Here is a 17,340-nt window from a genome sequence, read left to right as displayed (position 1 = left end):
CGGATTCTACTCAACACCAGCAAGAACTGACAGGAGCAGACATCTTCATCCTGCAGTTTGCAGACCAGAGATGACCCAGGAACCAAGAATCCAGCTTGAGTAGAAGCCTGACATCCTCACTCCTTCTCAGGGAGCAGAGGAGGGAAGGCCACCCCTCCCCCTCCCACTACCAGAGATCTCCATCTTTGGTACTGACAAAGGCTTGGCTGAGCAGCTAGCTCCAAATCAGGCCTTGGAAGAAAACAAGAGTCATTTAGCAGGTCACAGGCACCTAACCTGACCTGCCAGGCTCAGCTCTACCCAGGGAAAAGTCACCCAGCTCTTGCCGCCAGCCCGGAGTGGCTTTCTTCACTGGGTAAACAGAGCCAGAGACTGCCCCTCCCTACAGCAGCCTTGATAATCAATTGAAATTCAGTAAACATAAACCCTGAGAATGGCTTCAGGCTGGGCTCTGTGAGTGTCTCAGAAGCTAGCTCCTCGGGGGAAAAGCTGCTGTTTGCTGAAAGGCCTCAACTCTACCCAGAACCTACTCATCACAGCATCTCCAAACTAGAGGAAACAGCCATCTTCCTCTTTTGTGATACTCAAAGCAGACTCCCTCCCATTGAACTAGCATGGTAGGAGGATCACAAAAACCTGGGTAAAGCAGAGCATTTTTCTGCCTGCTCGAACAAACCGACTTAAGAAACCATCCAAGCCACAGGAAAATCAAACACCACAAGGAGACCAGAGACTCCACCAAGAGACTGGTTATGGACAAAAGGGAGATACAGGATCTTCCCATGCACCCCCCCAAAAAATTCAAAGAACTCTTTTTTTTGTTCCTTTTATAAAATATTTTTTTCTAAAACTTCTTTTAATTTTTAATTTTTAACTTTAAATTTTTTTTGTTTTCTATTAACTTTTTTTTCTTCCTCTTATAATTTTTATTTTAGGGGTATATGTGTGTGTACTTTTTTCTTTCTTTTTAAAAAAATTTTTTGTTTAGCTCTACTGACCATTTGATACTTTTTTTCTTTCTTTCTCATTCTTTATGCTTTTTCTTCTCTTTAATTCTTCTTTGTATGACTTAACTGCTGTTCTGCTCATCCTCATATATACCCATAGTCAATTATTAGATGTTAGCCCCCATTGTGTACACACTTATTCCAGAAATTTATTACTCAATTTAAAACCTCTTAGACTTAAATTCCTTAACAGCAGTACTATCTCTTTATACCTATATATTTTAAGCATTTTTATTTTTAAGTTTTTCACATCACCTTTCTATCCCTTCTCTTATTGTATCCACGTTCTTTTCTGAATATTACGTTTTCAAATTTACATAATTTTTAAGTGTTGCACTTCTTAATTTTTAATTTTTGTTTTTCTATTTGTTCTTGTCTTTTTTCTTTCTCTTTCTTCTTTTTTCTCTATTATCGTTCTATCCAACCTATTTCCCACTTTGAGATTAGGATTTAGTTAAGTTAACTCTCCCTCGGCATTTCCACGTCCCTCTATGCCTATTTTTACCCACATCTCTCCCTAAACCTAATAATTTCTGTTTGCCAAATTCTTTGCAGTTTGTAGCCCATTAATACATAGATCTTTGATGTTGACTAGGTATATCTGTTGAACTAGATTGTATCAGCACACTTTTGACTGTGCAACTACAGACTTTGGTTGATGTTTGCCTTAAAATAGTGTGCTAGCACAAAAGTGGTTTTACTTTCATCCCAAATGGGCAGAGAAACCCAGAAAAACACAAGAAAAATGGCAAGTCCAGATATCTCAATTCCCACTCATGAAAATCAGGGGACAGAAAAGATAATGAATAATCCAGAGGACAGCTCCCAAAAAGCTCTACAAACACTACTGGTAACCATGATAAATGAAAAGATTGAAAATCTGCAAAGGACTCTGTATGAGTGTGATAGGGAGAGAGAGGAGGCAAAACAAAGATTAATACAGGAATATTATGAGCATGAGGAAGCTACTCAAAGATTGATACAGGAATTGCATGAGCAGCTTGAGAACACTCAAACAGAAATAAAGGAATGGCATGAGCAGGCTGAGATCAGTCAAAGAGAAAGTCAGGAATGGTGTGAGCAGGCTGAGAATACTCAAAGAGAACTACAGGAACTGTGTGAACGTGAAGAAGCTAATCAAAGAGTAATACAGGAATTGAGAGAGCAGGATGAGAATACACAAAGATCACCAAAGGCATTCATGGAATCCATAAACAGAGAGCTGAAAGAAGTCAGGGACACCACAAAGGGAACGTTGAATGGAACCCAACAGAAGGAATGGGAGTCCAAGGAAACTATCACCAATCAACTAAGTGATTTGAGAATAAACACTGAACACCAAATTAAGGAAGTAAAGAGGTTCATACAAGATCTAAAACAAAGCTCCAACAAAGAATTTGAAGCCATCAAAGCCGACCAAATAGAAGGAAAAGAAATAAAAAACAAAGTAGAAAGTCTTGATAGTAGGTTAAACCATGCAGAAGATCGAATTTCAGGGATTGAATACAGACTAGATATTATAGAGAAAGAATATACAACCATCCAAGACAAATCCAAGAAATATGATAGATTTATTAAACACTTGGAAGACACCACCAGAAGACCTAATCTGAGGATAATGGGTGTAGAGGAGCACCTAGAGACAGAAGTGAATGGTCAAGGAAATTTGTTTAACAGGATCCTAGCAGAGAACTTCCCAAACATGCAAAAAGATAGGCCTATTCAGATACAAGAAGCTTTTCGAACTCCAAATAGACCAGACCAGAATAGATCATCCCACTGTCACATTATAATCTGCACAGGATCAATTCAGACCAAGGAAAAGATCCTTAAAGCTGTCAGGGAGAAAAGATCAATCCCCAATAAAGGGAAACCAATTAGAATCACCTCAGACTTCTCAGCGGAGACAATCAAAGCAAGAAGAGCAGGGAATGATGTATGCCATGCCCTAAAGACAAACAACTATCAACCAAGAATACTGTACCCAGCTAAACTCTCCGTCATAACCGGTCAAATAAAAACCTTCCATATCAAAGAAAAACTGAAACAAACCAGCTCTACAAAAGATTCTTAAAGATGTCCTACACATAGAAAACCAACAAGACCACAATAAAGGCCAAGAAACCACACCCAAAGTGAGAATACAAGAACCCAGTTGTAGGAAGAACCCAGTTGGCACAGCCCCCAAGAAGGTTGATAAAATGGCAGGAACACCCAAATACCTCTCAGTCCTATCTCTCAACATTAACGGACTTAACTCTCCAATTAAGCGACATACACTTTCTAGTTGGATTAAAAAGCAAGATCCTTCTATCTGCTGCCTTCAGGAGTCACACCTTGCCCATAAAAACAAACATATTTTAAATGTGAAAGGTTGGAAAAAAATCTACCAAGCAAATGGCCTCCATAAACAGGCAGGAGTTGCAATCCTAATATCAGATAAAATAGACTTCAAATTAAAATTAGTGAGAAGAGATAAAGAAGGCCGCTACATACTAATTAAGGGATCTCTCTTTCAGGACGATATTACAATTCTAAAGCTCTATTCACCAAACAACGGAGCACTCAAATTTATCCAAGAAACACTACTTTCCCTCAAATCCCACATAGATCCAAAGACATTAATTGTTGGGGACTTTAACATACCACTTTCCCCACTTTTCCCACTAGATAGATCAACTCAGCAAAAACTCAACAGAGAAACTGCAGAGCTAAACAGCTGCATAGATCAAATAGATTTAACAGACATCTACTGAATATTTCACCCAGCAGCATCAAAATACACATTTTTCTCAGCAGCACATGGAACATTTTCGAAAATAGACCACAGTTTAGGCCACAAAGCAAACTTATCCAAATTCAGAAACATTGAAGATGTACCTTGCATTCTCTCAGATCATAAGGGAATAAAATTAGAACTCAACACCAAAAGCCCCCAAAGAAAATCCTGTAACACATGGAGGCTGAACAACATACTGCTGAATCACCAGTGGGTCATGGAAGAGATTAGAAAGGAAATTCAAATGTTCATGATAGTCAACAAAAATGAACACACACATTACCAGCTCCTCTGGGCACAACAAAGGCAGTACTCAGGAGAAAATTTATAGCTCTGAGTTCCTACATCAACAAATTGGAGAGATCTGAAACCAAAATTTAATGAGACATCTGAGCCTCCTTGAAAAAGAGCAGCAAGATAAACCTCAGCCCAGTAGATGCAAAGAAATAATTAAAATTAAATCAGAAATAAATGAATTAGAATCCAAATAAAACATAGAAAGAATCAACAAAACAAAAGAGTTGGTTCTTGGAAAAAATAAACAAAATTGGCAGACCCTTAGCAAATCCTATCGGAAAAAGAAGAGAACACACCCAAATAAATAAACTCAGAGAAGAGAACGGAAACATCACCACAGAAACAACCAAGATTCGAACATTATAAGGGAATACTTCTCAAAACTTTATGCTAATAAGTTTGAGAACTTGGCAGAAATAGACCTTTTCCTAGCAAATATTGACATGCCAAAACTAAACCAAGATGAGTTAAACCATCTTAACAGCCCATATCAAGCATGGAAATGGAAACAGCAATAAGAGACCTCCCATCTAAGAAAAGCCCAGGACCAGATGGTTTTACAGCGGAATACTACAAGGCCTTCAAAGCAGAGCTCACATTTATACTCCTCCAACTCTTCAATGAAATTGAAAGAGAAAGTTCACTACCGAACTCATTCTATGAAGCCATCATAACCCTCATCCCAAAACCAGGAAGGGACTCATCAAAGAAAGAGAACTATAGACCCATTTCTTTGATGAACATTGATGCAAACTTCTCAACCAAATATTGGCCAATCTATTTCAACAATTCATCCAAAAAATCATACACCACTATCAAATAAGATCATTTCAGGGATTCAAAGCTGGTTCAATATACGCAAATCAATTAATATAATCATCACATCAAGAGGAGCAAGGATAAGAACCACATGGTTATCTCAATTGATGCAGGGAAAGCATTTGACAAGAATCAACACCCCTTTATGATGAAGGTTCTGGAAAAATTAGGAATCCATGGAACATTCCTCGATACAATAAAGGCTGTATATAACAATCATACAGCCAGCATTATACTTACTGGTGGAAAAGTAAAGCCTCTTCATCTTAACTCAGGAATGAGACAAGGATGTCCACTCTCTCCACTTCTCTTTAATCTAGTATTAGAATGCCTAGCTACAGCAATAAGACAAGATGCAAACATAAAGAGGATCCAAGTAGGGAAAGAAAAAGTAAAACTCTCCCTCTTTGCAGATGACATGATCTTGTATTTAAAGAATCCCATAGACTTCACTCCCAAATTACTCAAGCTGATTCAAAACTTTGGCAAAGTAGCAGGATATAAAATTAACCCTTAAAAATCAATGGTGTTTCTGTATGCCAACAATGAGAAAAGTGTGGCTGAAATTAGGTAAACAATTCCATTTGTAATAGCCCCACAAAAAATAAAATACCCAGGAATTAACTTAACCAAAGAAGTAAAGGACCTCTATGAGGGAAACTTTAAAAACTTGAAAAAGGAAATCAAAACAGAACTTAGAGAGTGGCAAAACTTCCCATGCTCCTGGATTGGAAAGATCAACATCGTGAAAATGGCAACACTTCCCAAGGCTATCTACAAATTCAATGAGATACCTATCAATATTCCAACCTCATTCTTCGAGGAAATAGAAGAGGCAATCCAAAAATTCATATGGAACAATAAAAGACCCTGAATAGCAAAAACGTTCTTCAACAGAAAGAACGCTGCTGGAGGAATATAAATACCAAATTTCAAACTCTACTACAAAGCCATAGTAATCAAAACAGCTTGGTACTGGCACAAGAACAGACCTCAGGACCAATAGAATAGAATTGAAAACCCAGAAACGAACCTACAGACCTATAGCCATCTAATCTTTGATAAGGGAGCTAAAAAAATAGAATGGAAGAAAGACAGCCTCTTCAGTAAATGGTGCTGGCCAAATTCGTTAACTACTTGTAGCAAACTAAAGCTAGATCCTTATATATCACCCTGCACCAGAATCAACTACAAATGGATCAAAGACCTCGGAGTCAAAGCAGACACTCGGAAAATATTACAGGATGGAATAGGAGAAACCTTAGGTCTCCTTGGCACAGGCCGAAATTTTCTTAATAGAGACCCAGAAACACAACAAATCAAAGAAAGATTGGACAAATGGGATTGCATGAAATTGCAGAGCTTCTGCATGGCAAAGGACATAGTTAGCAAGATCAATAGAAAGCCCATGGATTGGGAGAAGATCTTCATTAGCCATACAACAGACAAGGGTCTCATATCTAAAATATACCTGGAACTCCAAAAATTAAATCCCCTAACAACAAATCTTCAAGGAAACAACTGCCCAATAAATAAGTGGGCTAAAGACTTAAAGAGAAACTTCTCTGAAGAGGAAAGAAGGATGGACAATAGACACATGAAGAAATGCTCAACATCCCTAGCCATAAAAGAAATGCAAATCAAAACAACACTGAGATACCACCTCACTCCAGTTAGAATGGCTATAATCAAGAACTCTAATAACAACAGATGCTGGAGGGGATGTGAACAGAATCAAACCTTATTGCATTGTTGGTGAGTGTGTAAACTTATTCAACCACTTTGGAAAGTAGTATGGAGGTTCCTTAAAAGACTCCACATATAGCTCCCCTATGACCCAGCAATCCCACTTTTGGGCATTTACCCAAATGTTTACAAACAAGACCATACTAAAGCTACCAGTACGACTATGTTTATTGCAGCATTATTTACCATAGCTAAGATAGGAAACCAACCCAGATGCCCCTCAGTAGATGAATGGATCAAGAAAATGTGGTGTATATATACACAATGGAATTCTATGTTTCCATCAGAAAGAATGACATTGCTCCATTTGTTAGGAAATGGAAAAGACTTTGAAAAAATTATATTAAGTGAAGTAAGCCAGGCCCAAAGAAACATAGGTCCCATGGTTTCCCTTATTTGCAATAACTAGTATATGTCTGAGTCAAGCAGAAAAGTTCAGATAAATTGATGTTAGGGAAATAAACCCTAAGATATGTATTCAAATGTTTTTTTTCTTTCATGCATTTGTTTCTAACACATTTATAAGATTATTTCTTTGTTGGTTTGTATGTCCCTCCCCCACGGTATAACCCCTGCTTTCACTGTATTTGGTTTTGGTATAATTTGTGGAGGGGAGGGGAAAAAACAAATCGTTTAAATAGGGATACAGGTGGACCCATTGCAACAATGAGATGTACAATTCGTCATGTTGAAAACGAACTTTACAACTTTGGTAGGAGAGCAGGAGAAGGGTTGGTAGGGCAGGAGGAGCATGGGATGGGAAGGGGAAGCAAAGGAGGAAGCTACAATGCTTGATAAGAAATGTACTCATTATCTTGCCCATGTAATTGTAACCTCTGTGTACAGTATTTTCACAATAAAAAAGGATACTACCACACTCAATAATTTTTATTAAATACATTGTACATTACCCTCATAGTTACTTTTAATAGTAAGACTTTCCAAGCAATCTAGATAACAATATGTATGATTCTATAATTGTTTATATTTTTTCATAATTTATTAGCATACATTTATAATATATAGTGTTTATTGTAATAATTCTATAGATGGTACAGTGTACTTTGAGCAAATCACCCTTTCTGTTATATAACCTTAGTCTTCCTCTGTTTTGTTTTGCTGATGAATACAGAAGAAGTTGCATATGAAAACAATGAAGAGGGTACAGTATATACTCTAGTACCTTTTACCTCTTCCCCTTACTTCTGATTCTCCCCTTCACTAAACACTCATGTTTCATCATTGCCAAGTCTAGATTCAACATATGAGTGAAAACATGATACTGTCTTTTTGAGCTTGGATTACTGCACTCAACATGACCCCTTCAGTTGCATGCATTTTCCTGCAAATAACACACTTTTCTTATACTTTATGGCCAAATATGCCACATTTTAAAATCTACCCATTGACCACCTGTGCTGATTCCACAGCTTGATTATTGTGAATAGTATTGTGATAAACATGAGTACGCAGATAGCTTTCTTGTAGGTTGATTTATACTCCTAATATATGTCCAAATAGTATAGTACAGTCATAGTGTAGTTGTAATTCTAGTTTTTTGCAGAACCTCCATACTGATTCCCATACTAGTTTTACTAGTTTACATACCAACCAAGAGTGTGTGATGGTTCCTTATGTTACCTTACATCTGTACCAACATTTGTTGTTTGTTTTCTTGACAAATGCTATTCAGACTTAGGTGAAATGGAATCTCAATGCAGTTTCTATTTATACTTCCTTAATAGCTTAGGATGATGAACATTCCTTCATACATTTTTTATCTACTTACTTGTTCTGAGAATTATATGTTCAGTTCATTTGCATGAATTGGACTATTTGTTCTTTTGGTGTGTAGCTTTTTTGAGCTTTTTATGTATTTTTTTCATACTAATCCTTTATCCTGGTAAAAAAAATTTTCCATTCTGTGGATTATCTCTTTGTTCTGGTAATTATTTTTTTTGAAATAAGAAAACAATTGAGCTAAAATTTTATAATTTTATGTAATCCCATTTTTTAACCTTTGTTTTTATTTCCTGAGGAATTTGGGTCCTGTTTAGAAAATAATTGCCTTATGTCTATATCTTTAAGTAGTTTTCCTATGTTTTCTTGTGTCAAAGTTTCGAGTCTTGTGATAATTAATATATTTTTGAATTTTTTTGCTTGGGATAAGAGATAAGGTATTTAGTTTTAATCTTCTGCAGGTAAAGCCAGTTTTGCTATCACCACATGCTGAAAAAGCTATATTTACTCTTATATGTGTATTGACCCCTTTGTTACAAGTCAGACAGCTACAGTGGAGGGGACTTATTTCTTGGTTATATATTTTGTTCCATTTGTCTTTATGTCTGTTTTTATGTAATACTGTGATATTGTTATAACTATGATTTTTAGTATGTTGCTCATCTTACTTAGGATTTCTTTTGCTATTCAAGGTCTTTTATGTTTTCAAATAGTTTTTAGAACTACATTTTTCCATTTGTATGGAAAATGAAATTGAGATTTTGATGGGAATTTGTTGAATCTATAGATTGCTTTTGATAGTATACTATTTTCTTGATATTAATTCTGACATTAATTAATCCATGGACATGGGACATCTTTCCATTTTCTGTTGTCTTCTTTAATTTCTTTTTTCAAAGATTTATAGTTTTCATTTTAGAGGTTTTTTTTCACATTTTTAGTTAAGATTGCTTGTGGGTATTCACATTTTTGATGCTATTGTGAGTGGAATTGTTATTTTTCAGCCAGTTCAATGTTGGCATATAAGAAAACAACTGTTTTAAAAATTAATATAAAAGTATTATCAAATTTGATATGCTGACACATTGAAGTTTTTGGGTGTGGGGAGGGCCTTAAAGTCTTCAGGGTCTTTTAAGTATGTGATTTTATAATCTACAAACAGATAATTTGACTTCTTCCACACTTCAATCCTTTATATTTCTTTCTCTTGCCAATTGGTCTGGCTCAGAATTCCAGTACTATATTTAATAAGAAAGGGGAAAATTATCATTCTTATCACTTTCTTCACTTTAGAGAAAATGATTCTATTATTTTAGTCTCTATTAAAATTTGTTGAACTATGTTTGATGGTCATGCCTCCCACTCAGAAGGCTGAGGCAGGGGAATAAAAGTTTGAAGAGTGCCTGAACAACATAGAAAGACTTATCAGGGTACAAAAATGTCTTTTAAAATATAGAATTCTATGTGCTTAAACACACTTATAGTGTAACTACCAACACAAGAGAATATATAATTATTTCATCACCACAAAAATTCTTAGTATTCTGTTTAGTTACTATCCCTTCGGACCTCTGTAACTGTGAATCTGTAAATCTGTTCTTCCTTCTTACAATTTTCCTTTTTCCAGAAAGTGAATTCAGTGGAGTCCTACAGTGTGCAGCCTTATAAAATTGCTTCTGTCCCTCACTATTTTGCTTTTAGTTCTATCTTTGTTATTCATGCATCAGTATTTTGCTTCTTGCCTTAAAATATTTATTATAATAATCTCCAACACCACCAATTAGCATTCATTGTAAACTTCCTTTGTGTTTAGACATTGCAGATTGATTGGTCTATGCAGATTGATTGGGGATAACATCTTTACTTACTTAAATAGAACATGGAAAGGGCTTTCTTGGAAAGAAAGAAAAAAGTGCTTGAGTAGCACTTTTCTTAGGAATGATGCTATTTAAATTTCCACAGTTCTCAAGTACAGATCCAAAAATCTATTACACTCTGAGAGTTTTTTCTTCTATTTTAGAAAATATAAAAGAAAAAGTAAAGAGAAAGCTTTCATTCAAATGGATTGCTATATGCAGCTCATAACCAATGATTGATGCAATTACTTCTGAAAAATGGAAAGAACAGCCTAATATTTATTTTTAAATAAATGTAATACATTTATCTTCTTTTACTTGACAGGTGTGGTTTCTATACCTGGGCTCAGACTCAGCTATGCCTGTAACCTCAAAGGATTCTTTAATGATCAATAACTATAGCACAGGCACCATTTCACACCCCTTAAGAATTTGGAAATTCTGTTGCACTTTTGAAACTGAAAATCACTTCCTTTTTATGTTTTCATGGCTATAGAGATAAGATACCAGGATGGGAAGGGGAAACAAAGGAGGAGGCTACAATGCTTGATAAGAAATGTACTCATTATCTTGCTCATGTAATTGTAACCCCTCTGTACAGTATTTTCACAACAAAATAAATAAATAAATAAACTTTTCTATCATCTAAAAAAAAAGAGAGATAAGATACCATTAAAAAGTCAATGGGGTGGGGCTGGGAAGGTGGCTCAGTGGTAGAGCGCTTGCCTTGTCAAGGCCCTGGGTTCGATTCCTCAGCACCACATAAGCAAAAAGAAAAAAGCTGGAAGTGGTGCTGTGGCTCAAGTGGTAGAGTGCTAGCCTTGAGCTGAAGAGCTGAGGGACAGCGTCCAGAGTTCAGGCCCCACGACCAGACCCCAAAAAAAAAAAAGTCAATGGGGGTGTCTCTCTGGGTGTCTGTGTATGTGTCTTTGTATGTGTCTTTGTGTCCTATGAGAGAGCACCCACACTCTGCTAGAGTGTGCCTCTGCCCTTCTGTTTGTCTGCTTTTTGTCTGTCTGTTTCCTTGCTTGTTTACTCTGTCAAGTTTTCTTACCATAAAAAAATAAAAAGTGAATGGGTAAATATGAGGTTGTTGAAGTCTATAACCATTAAAGACTACCAATGATAAGAGATTGGTGAGTTTGTTTTTGTACTAACATTATTCACTAACAAAATTTGATGGAAGCAAAGGACATCAGTTTTTATGAACACCATCTCTAGGCTAGTTTGTTTTTTCACTCATCTTATTATTCATTAGAAAGCATTTAAGCTATGCCTACATCACCTATTATAAAAGATTCTGAGGAAAAAAGTTATCAGTGCCATTGGAATTTGCTAATTTTTAGTGGTGGTAATACTTGAGCTATCATTAGGTAGTAGTAAGACCTAAGTAAAAGAGTTTTCCTCTAGAACCAAGTTTTGATTCAGTGTTAAGTGGTAGTAGTAAGACCTAAGTAAAAGAGTAGTAGCAGTAGTAAGTAAGTAAGGTAGTAAGTAAGTAGTAGTAGTAAGACCTAAGTAAAAGAGTTTTCCTCTAGAACCAAGTTTTGATTCAGTGTTAAGTGGATTCATATAGAAATTAAAGTTACTATGAAGAGAAAGACTGGCTCTAAGACTTCCAAGGCAGCTTGTACTCATACATGAAGGATTCATAGTTAGCTTTCCAGTCATTAAAATTTGAAATACTTTGATCAAGTGATATATATAGACAATACCAATCCTTCCTCCCTCCTCCCCCCGTAACCCTCCTTCTCCTTGTCAGGTAGCAATTCCCTGTAATCCACAAGCAAAGGGAACAGACAAAACTACTGCTTACCTGCTGGCATCCTTTCTACTGGAGCCCACAAAGTATGAGTTATCATAGAATGGGTATTCTTGCCTGGATAAGTCATTCAAGTAGTTTAATCATTTGAATCCTCAGAAAAAGTAGAGTCTAAGGTGTAGTGACTCCAACAGACTATGTTCTAGAGTAGAGGGTACAAGCATCCTCCCATGCACACAACAGAGCATGCCCTTGGGACTGGATGGTACATTTAAAAACTAGCTTAATCCTGTGTCTAGGCTGGCAAGTTGGTGCTGCTTTGGTTGGGAGCCCTCTCTCATGGGCATCTCCATGAGAATGATTGAGCATCCTCACAACATGGCAAATGGTAGCCCTCAGGGAAAGACACCAAAGGTGGAAGCTACTATGCCTATGAAATCACTTGCATATTTTCTCTCATATGTGGAACCTAGAATTAATTTATAAATATATAATTAAACACTTTGGGTGATATATAAGTATACAGAAGCATATTAGCTGAAATATGGTAGATTCAGGGGAGAACTCAGTGTAATTCATTAGAAAGGCTAACTCATAGTCCACCTAAATGACACAAGAAAATTTGTACTCAGGAGATAGGGCCAAGGAGAGAAGGGTAGATAAATGGAGAGAGGAAGGGGGGAGAATACCATCATAAAATTCAATGCAATTCCTACAAAATTATGAAAATTGAGGGAAGAGGTGAGGTTGGGAGGAATGTGGGAGAATGATCAAATGGGGAGACACTAATCAGGATGCATTGTATTCATAAACTGCTTTGTTGGATGGCACCTCCTTTGTACAACTATTTAAAATAATAATAATAATACTGTATACTTTCTTTTAAAGAAATCACTGGCCATCACACCTATAGCCAGTTCTTTAATGGCTTCAGTTAATGTAGGAGGGCTCACATGTCAGGAAGGGAGGATCATTGGGCTAGCCTAGAAGCTGGGTACAATAGTAGGTGAGAAAAAAAGTTACAAATGGAGACGAAGCTATGTGTTCACTCACCTAAAGGTAAATGCATACTGTAACGCCTGGAAGAAACAATGAGTACAATAGGAAGCTCTTTCTTAGGAGCAGTGACCATATGGATGACGTGTACTTCTTGTCCAGACAGAGTGACTGATGGCTAGGCTAGAGTCTGGGATTGGTTTAGGCTTGAGCAATCTGGACTCTCCTTTTGGGCAAGGCATTACCTTGTTCCTTTTGGTTTGAAGCTGCAAATGAGTCCTAGGATAGATAATGTGCCAGATTCCTGCCTTTTGGTTTCCCTCACTCTCCAAGCTGTGTCCCAAGGCTCATGGCAACAGAGCTGAGCACTGATTTTGTTTTGTTCTTATAGCAGCGTCTGTACTCTGAGTTGCCTGGGGGAAACCTGCTCCTTTAGGGTCTTTCCATATGGTAAGAAGAAGGGTAAAAATGTGGAGAAGGGTGGAAGAGAGAGTCACAAGCTCCTGGGATGTAGTGTTTTATGAATCAATTTCTTACTTGGTTATCATAGTGCTTTCAAGGACCAGGACCAAAAATTATATAATATTAATGCCAAGTGCTGATGGTTTATATCTGTATCCTAGATACTCTAGGATGAGATCTCATGGATCAAGGTTTGAAGCCAGCCTGGACAGTAAAATCTGAGAGACTCCATCTTCATAATGAACAGCAAAATTCTGGCTAGAGATGTGGCTAAAACAGAAGAGTATACTAGCAGGGCAAACAAGCTGAATGAGAGCATGAAGCCCTAAGAAAGGAAGAAAGAAAGAAAGGAAGAAAGAAAGAAAGGAAGGAAGGAAGGAAGGAAGGAAGGAAGGAAGGAAGGAAGGAAGGAAGGAAGGAAGGAAGGAAGGAAGAAAGAAAGAAAGGAAGGAAGAAAGAAAGAAAGAAGAAAGGAAGGAAGAAAGGAAGAAGGAAGGAAAGAAGGAAGGAAGGAAGAAAGGGAGGGAGGGAGGGAGGGAGGGAGGGAGGGAGGGAGAGTGAATGCTAATGATTTGAAAAAACAAATCATGGGGGCTGGGAAGTTTGCTCAGTGGTAGAGCCCTTGCCTTGCATGCCTGAGGCCCTGGGTTTGATTCCTCAGCACCACATAAGCAAAAAGAACAAAGCTGGAAGTGGCGTTGTGGCTCAAGTGGTAGAGCACTATCCTTGAGCTGAGGAGCTGAGGGACAGCTCTCAGGCCCAGAGTTCAAGCCCCACGACAGGACCAAAAAAAAAAAAGAAAGAAAGAAAAGAAAAAGAAAAAACAAATCATGGGATATATGTTTGCTTGCATTCATGAAAAATAAGCTGTAACATTGCAGGTAATAAACCAAACTTGTTTTTGTGTTTCCTTCTTGATTTCATATATTATTGTTTCATAATGTTTATACTGTTTTTTACATTTAAAATTTCTAAATGCTGCTGAATTGTACAATGAAAACTGCAAACATTGTGTTTTGAACAAAAGTTAATACTTTTTAAGTATGGCTTTACAGGTTCAATTTATTTGTTTAGTTATGAAAATAATAATTTATTACCAACTTCTTATATTAATTTCAGCTTCTACTGATAGTATGAGCAAATTTAATGTGTTAATTCTAAGAACCTCTTATCATTACTTTAGTAATGAGTTTAGTATGATTGATACAAAGATTTTTAAGCTGTGAAAATATACAGTATTGGCTATGAATCTAAGCTTGACCTTTGACTTGTGAACTAATTCTTAGAAATCAATTAGCAAATTAGTTTTTGTGTGTATATCTGATACTGGGGCTTGAACTCAGGGCCTCAAGCCCATGCTTTCCTTTTGTGCTCAAGGCTGACACTTTACCACTTGAACCACACCACTGCTTCTGGCTTTTTGCTGCTTTATTGGAGATAAGAGTCTCAATGGAATTTTCTGTCCAGGTTGGCTTTGAAGAGAGATTCACAGATAGCAGCTCAGATTATAAGTGTGAGCCACCAGAGCTTTGCATTGTATATGTGTGCTACTCAGGAGGCTGAGATCTGAGGACCATGGTTGGAAGCCAGCTGAGTCTGTTATCTCCAATTAGCTAGCTCAAAGTCAGAAGTAGAAGTGTGGCTCCAGGGGTAGTACACCAGCCTTGATAAAAAAGGAAAGTAAGAGTACCAAGCCCCGAGTTTCTAGCCTCACTACCAGCACTCTACCCCCCCCCAAAAAAAAAGAATTGAACACTGTACAGGCAAGCTTATTGCTCTCAATCTACCATAAATATTATAACATGATATAACATAATGTTTATATTATAGCTTTATATAGTATAACTATAAAGTTTATGTTGCATTTATAAGATTTATATTATATAAAGTTGTAATATTTTATATAAAATTATGTTCTTTAAAAATATATTATATAGGGGCTGGGAAGGTGGCTCAGTGGTAGAGCGCTTGCCTTGCATGCACGAGGTCCTGGGTTCGATTCCTCAGCACCACATAAGCAGAAAAAAAAAGCCGAAGTGGTATTGTGGCTCAAGTGGTAGAGCACTAGCCTTGAGCTGAAGAGCTGAGGGCCAGCGTCCAGGCCCAGAGTTCAGACCCACAACCAGACCCAAAAAAATAAAAATAAAAAATATATAAAATGGCATGTAATATAATGGTGAACTGATCCATTTGCCAAAAGGTATAATATAGGGCTGTACAATTACTACTGTAAAATTGACAAGAGTCATTGTTACACTTCACTATGTTTTGGTCAGGAGTTTGAGTAGGGCTTTGCTGGGTGGCTCATTTGTTCGGTGTTGAGTCAGTGGAGGTCAGATTGACTTAACTGGTAAATGGGTTAGCTGGAGCAATCCATAAAAGGCACTAAAATCCATCAGAGGATACCAGAAGGAAGGCAAGGCTCAGCTGGGCTGGTGACCAGAGTCCATACCCAGTACCCTTTCCAGTATGGCAGTTTCAAGGTCTTTGAACTTCATACATGTCAGCTCAGGGATACTAAAAGAAATGGAAGCTTCCTTATGTCTTAATTTTGGAAATCCTAAAATACGACTTCCATGTTAACATTGGAACTATCTTGTAAAAATAGCTGCCATTCAAGCATGGAGGATTAAACTCTAGACTCTCTACCTCTTTTATTTTAAATGTGTATCAGTACTGGAACTTGAACTCAGGACCTCACACTTGGATTTGGCTTTTTTTCCTTTAAAGCTGGTCCTATACCACTTGTGCCACATCTCCACTTCTGGCTTTTGCTGGTTAATTGGAGACTAAGTCTCATAGACTTTTCCGCCCAGGTTAGTCTTGAACTGTGGTTCTCAGATCTCAATGTCCTGAGTAGCTAGGATTACCAGCATGAACCACCAGTGCCCAACTTGGACTCACATTTTGATGGAAAGAGAACAAAGAATGCATGGCTACCAAATAGCAGAGCCCCTGGAGCGCAGCAACTATCCCTAGACTTTCTACATCACAAGCCTGAAAGTATTTTTGCAGTGTGGTCTGCTCCTCTGCCAATGAAAGATGATGATCACAGCCTAAGCTTTCATTAGATTCATGCATTTTGCAACAGTTCCATGCTTTCTTTATTCAGACACTGTTAATCGAAGCAATACTCTTTCAAAGAATTGCATTGGGAATAGGCATACCAGCGTAAACAATGGGCATATTCAGGAATGTTGAGGAAAGGGAAAGTTGTAAAAGCAAAATGGGAGAAACTTAATTAGGTAGTTTGATCCAGAATTCATTGGTTTTGGAGATGGGAGGAAAGCACCAGAGGTGAGCTCACGCGTGGAGGTAGTGTTCCTGGGAAAGTGTTCTGTTACATGCATTCCATTTTGACTGTTGCAGTCTTATTGTTAAAGATAAATGGTGTTCTAGAAATCTGTGCATAGTGAGAAAACGGTGCAAAGCCCCGGGGTCCTGTAGAACAAAAAGAAATGTTATGACATCAAATATAGTGAAAGCGGGGGTTACACTGTAGGGGAGGGACATACAAAGCAACAAAGAAATAATCTTATAAATGCGTTAGAAACACAGTATGTTCTCAAATAAAATAAAATAAAATTTTAAAAAAAAAGCCAAAAAAGAAAAGGATACAGGTGGACCTGTTGCAACAATGAGAAGTACAAGTTGTCATGTCCAAAATGAGCTTTACAACGTTAGTGGGGGGGAGGGGGGGAAGGATTGGCACTGGGGGGGAGGGGGGAGGCTGGGAAGGGATGTGAAGGGTAAACAAAGGAGGAGGCTGCAATACTTGGTAAGAAATGTACGCATTATCCTGCCCATGTAATTGTAACCCCTCTGTACAGTATGTTCACAAATAAAATATTAAAAACAAAACAAAAAAAAAGAGAA

Source organism: Dipodomys spectabilis, unplaced genomic scaffold, assembly GCF_019054845.1.
Source record: "Dipodomys spectabilis isolate Male_0828 unplaced genomic scaffold, ASM1905484v1 ptg000102l, whole genome shotgun sequence".
NCBI lineage: Eukaryota > Metazoa > Chordata > Mammalia > Rodentia > Heteromyidae > Dipodomys > Dipodomys spectabilis.
The sequence above is the reverse complement of the archived record's forward strand: the minus strand, read 5'-3'. Positions refer to the sequence as shown.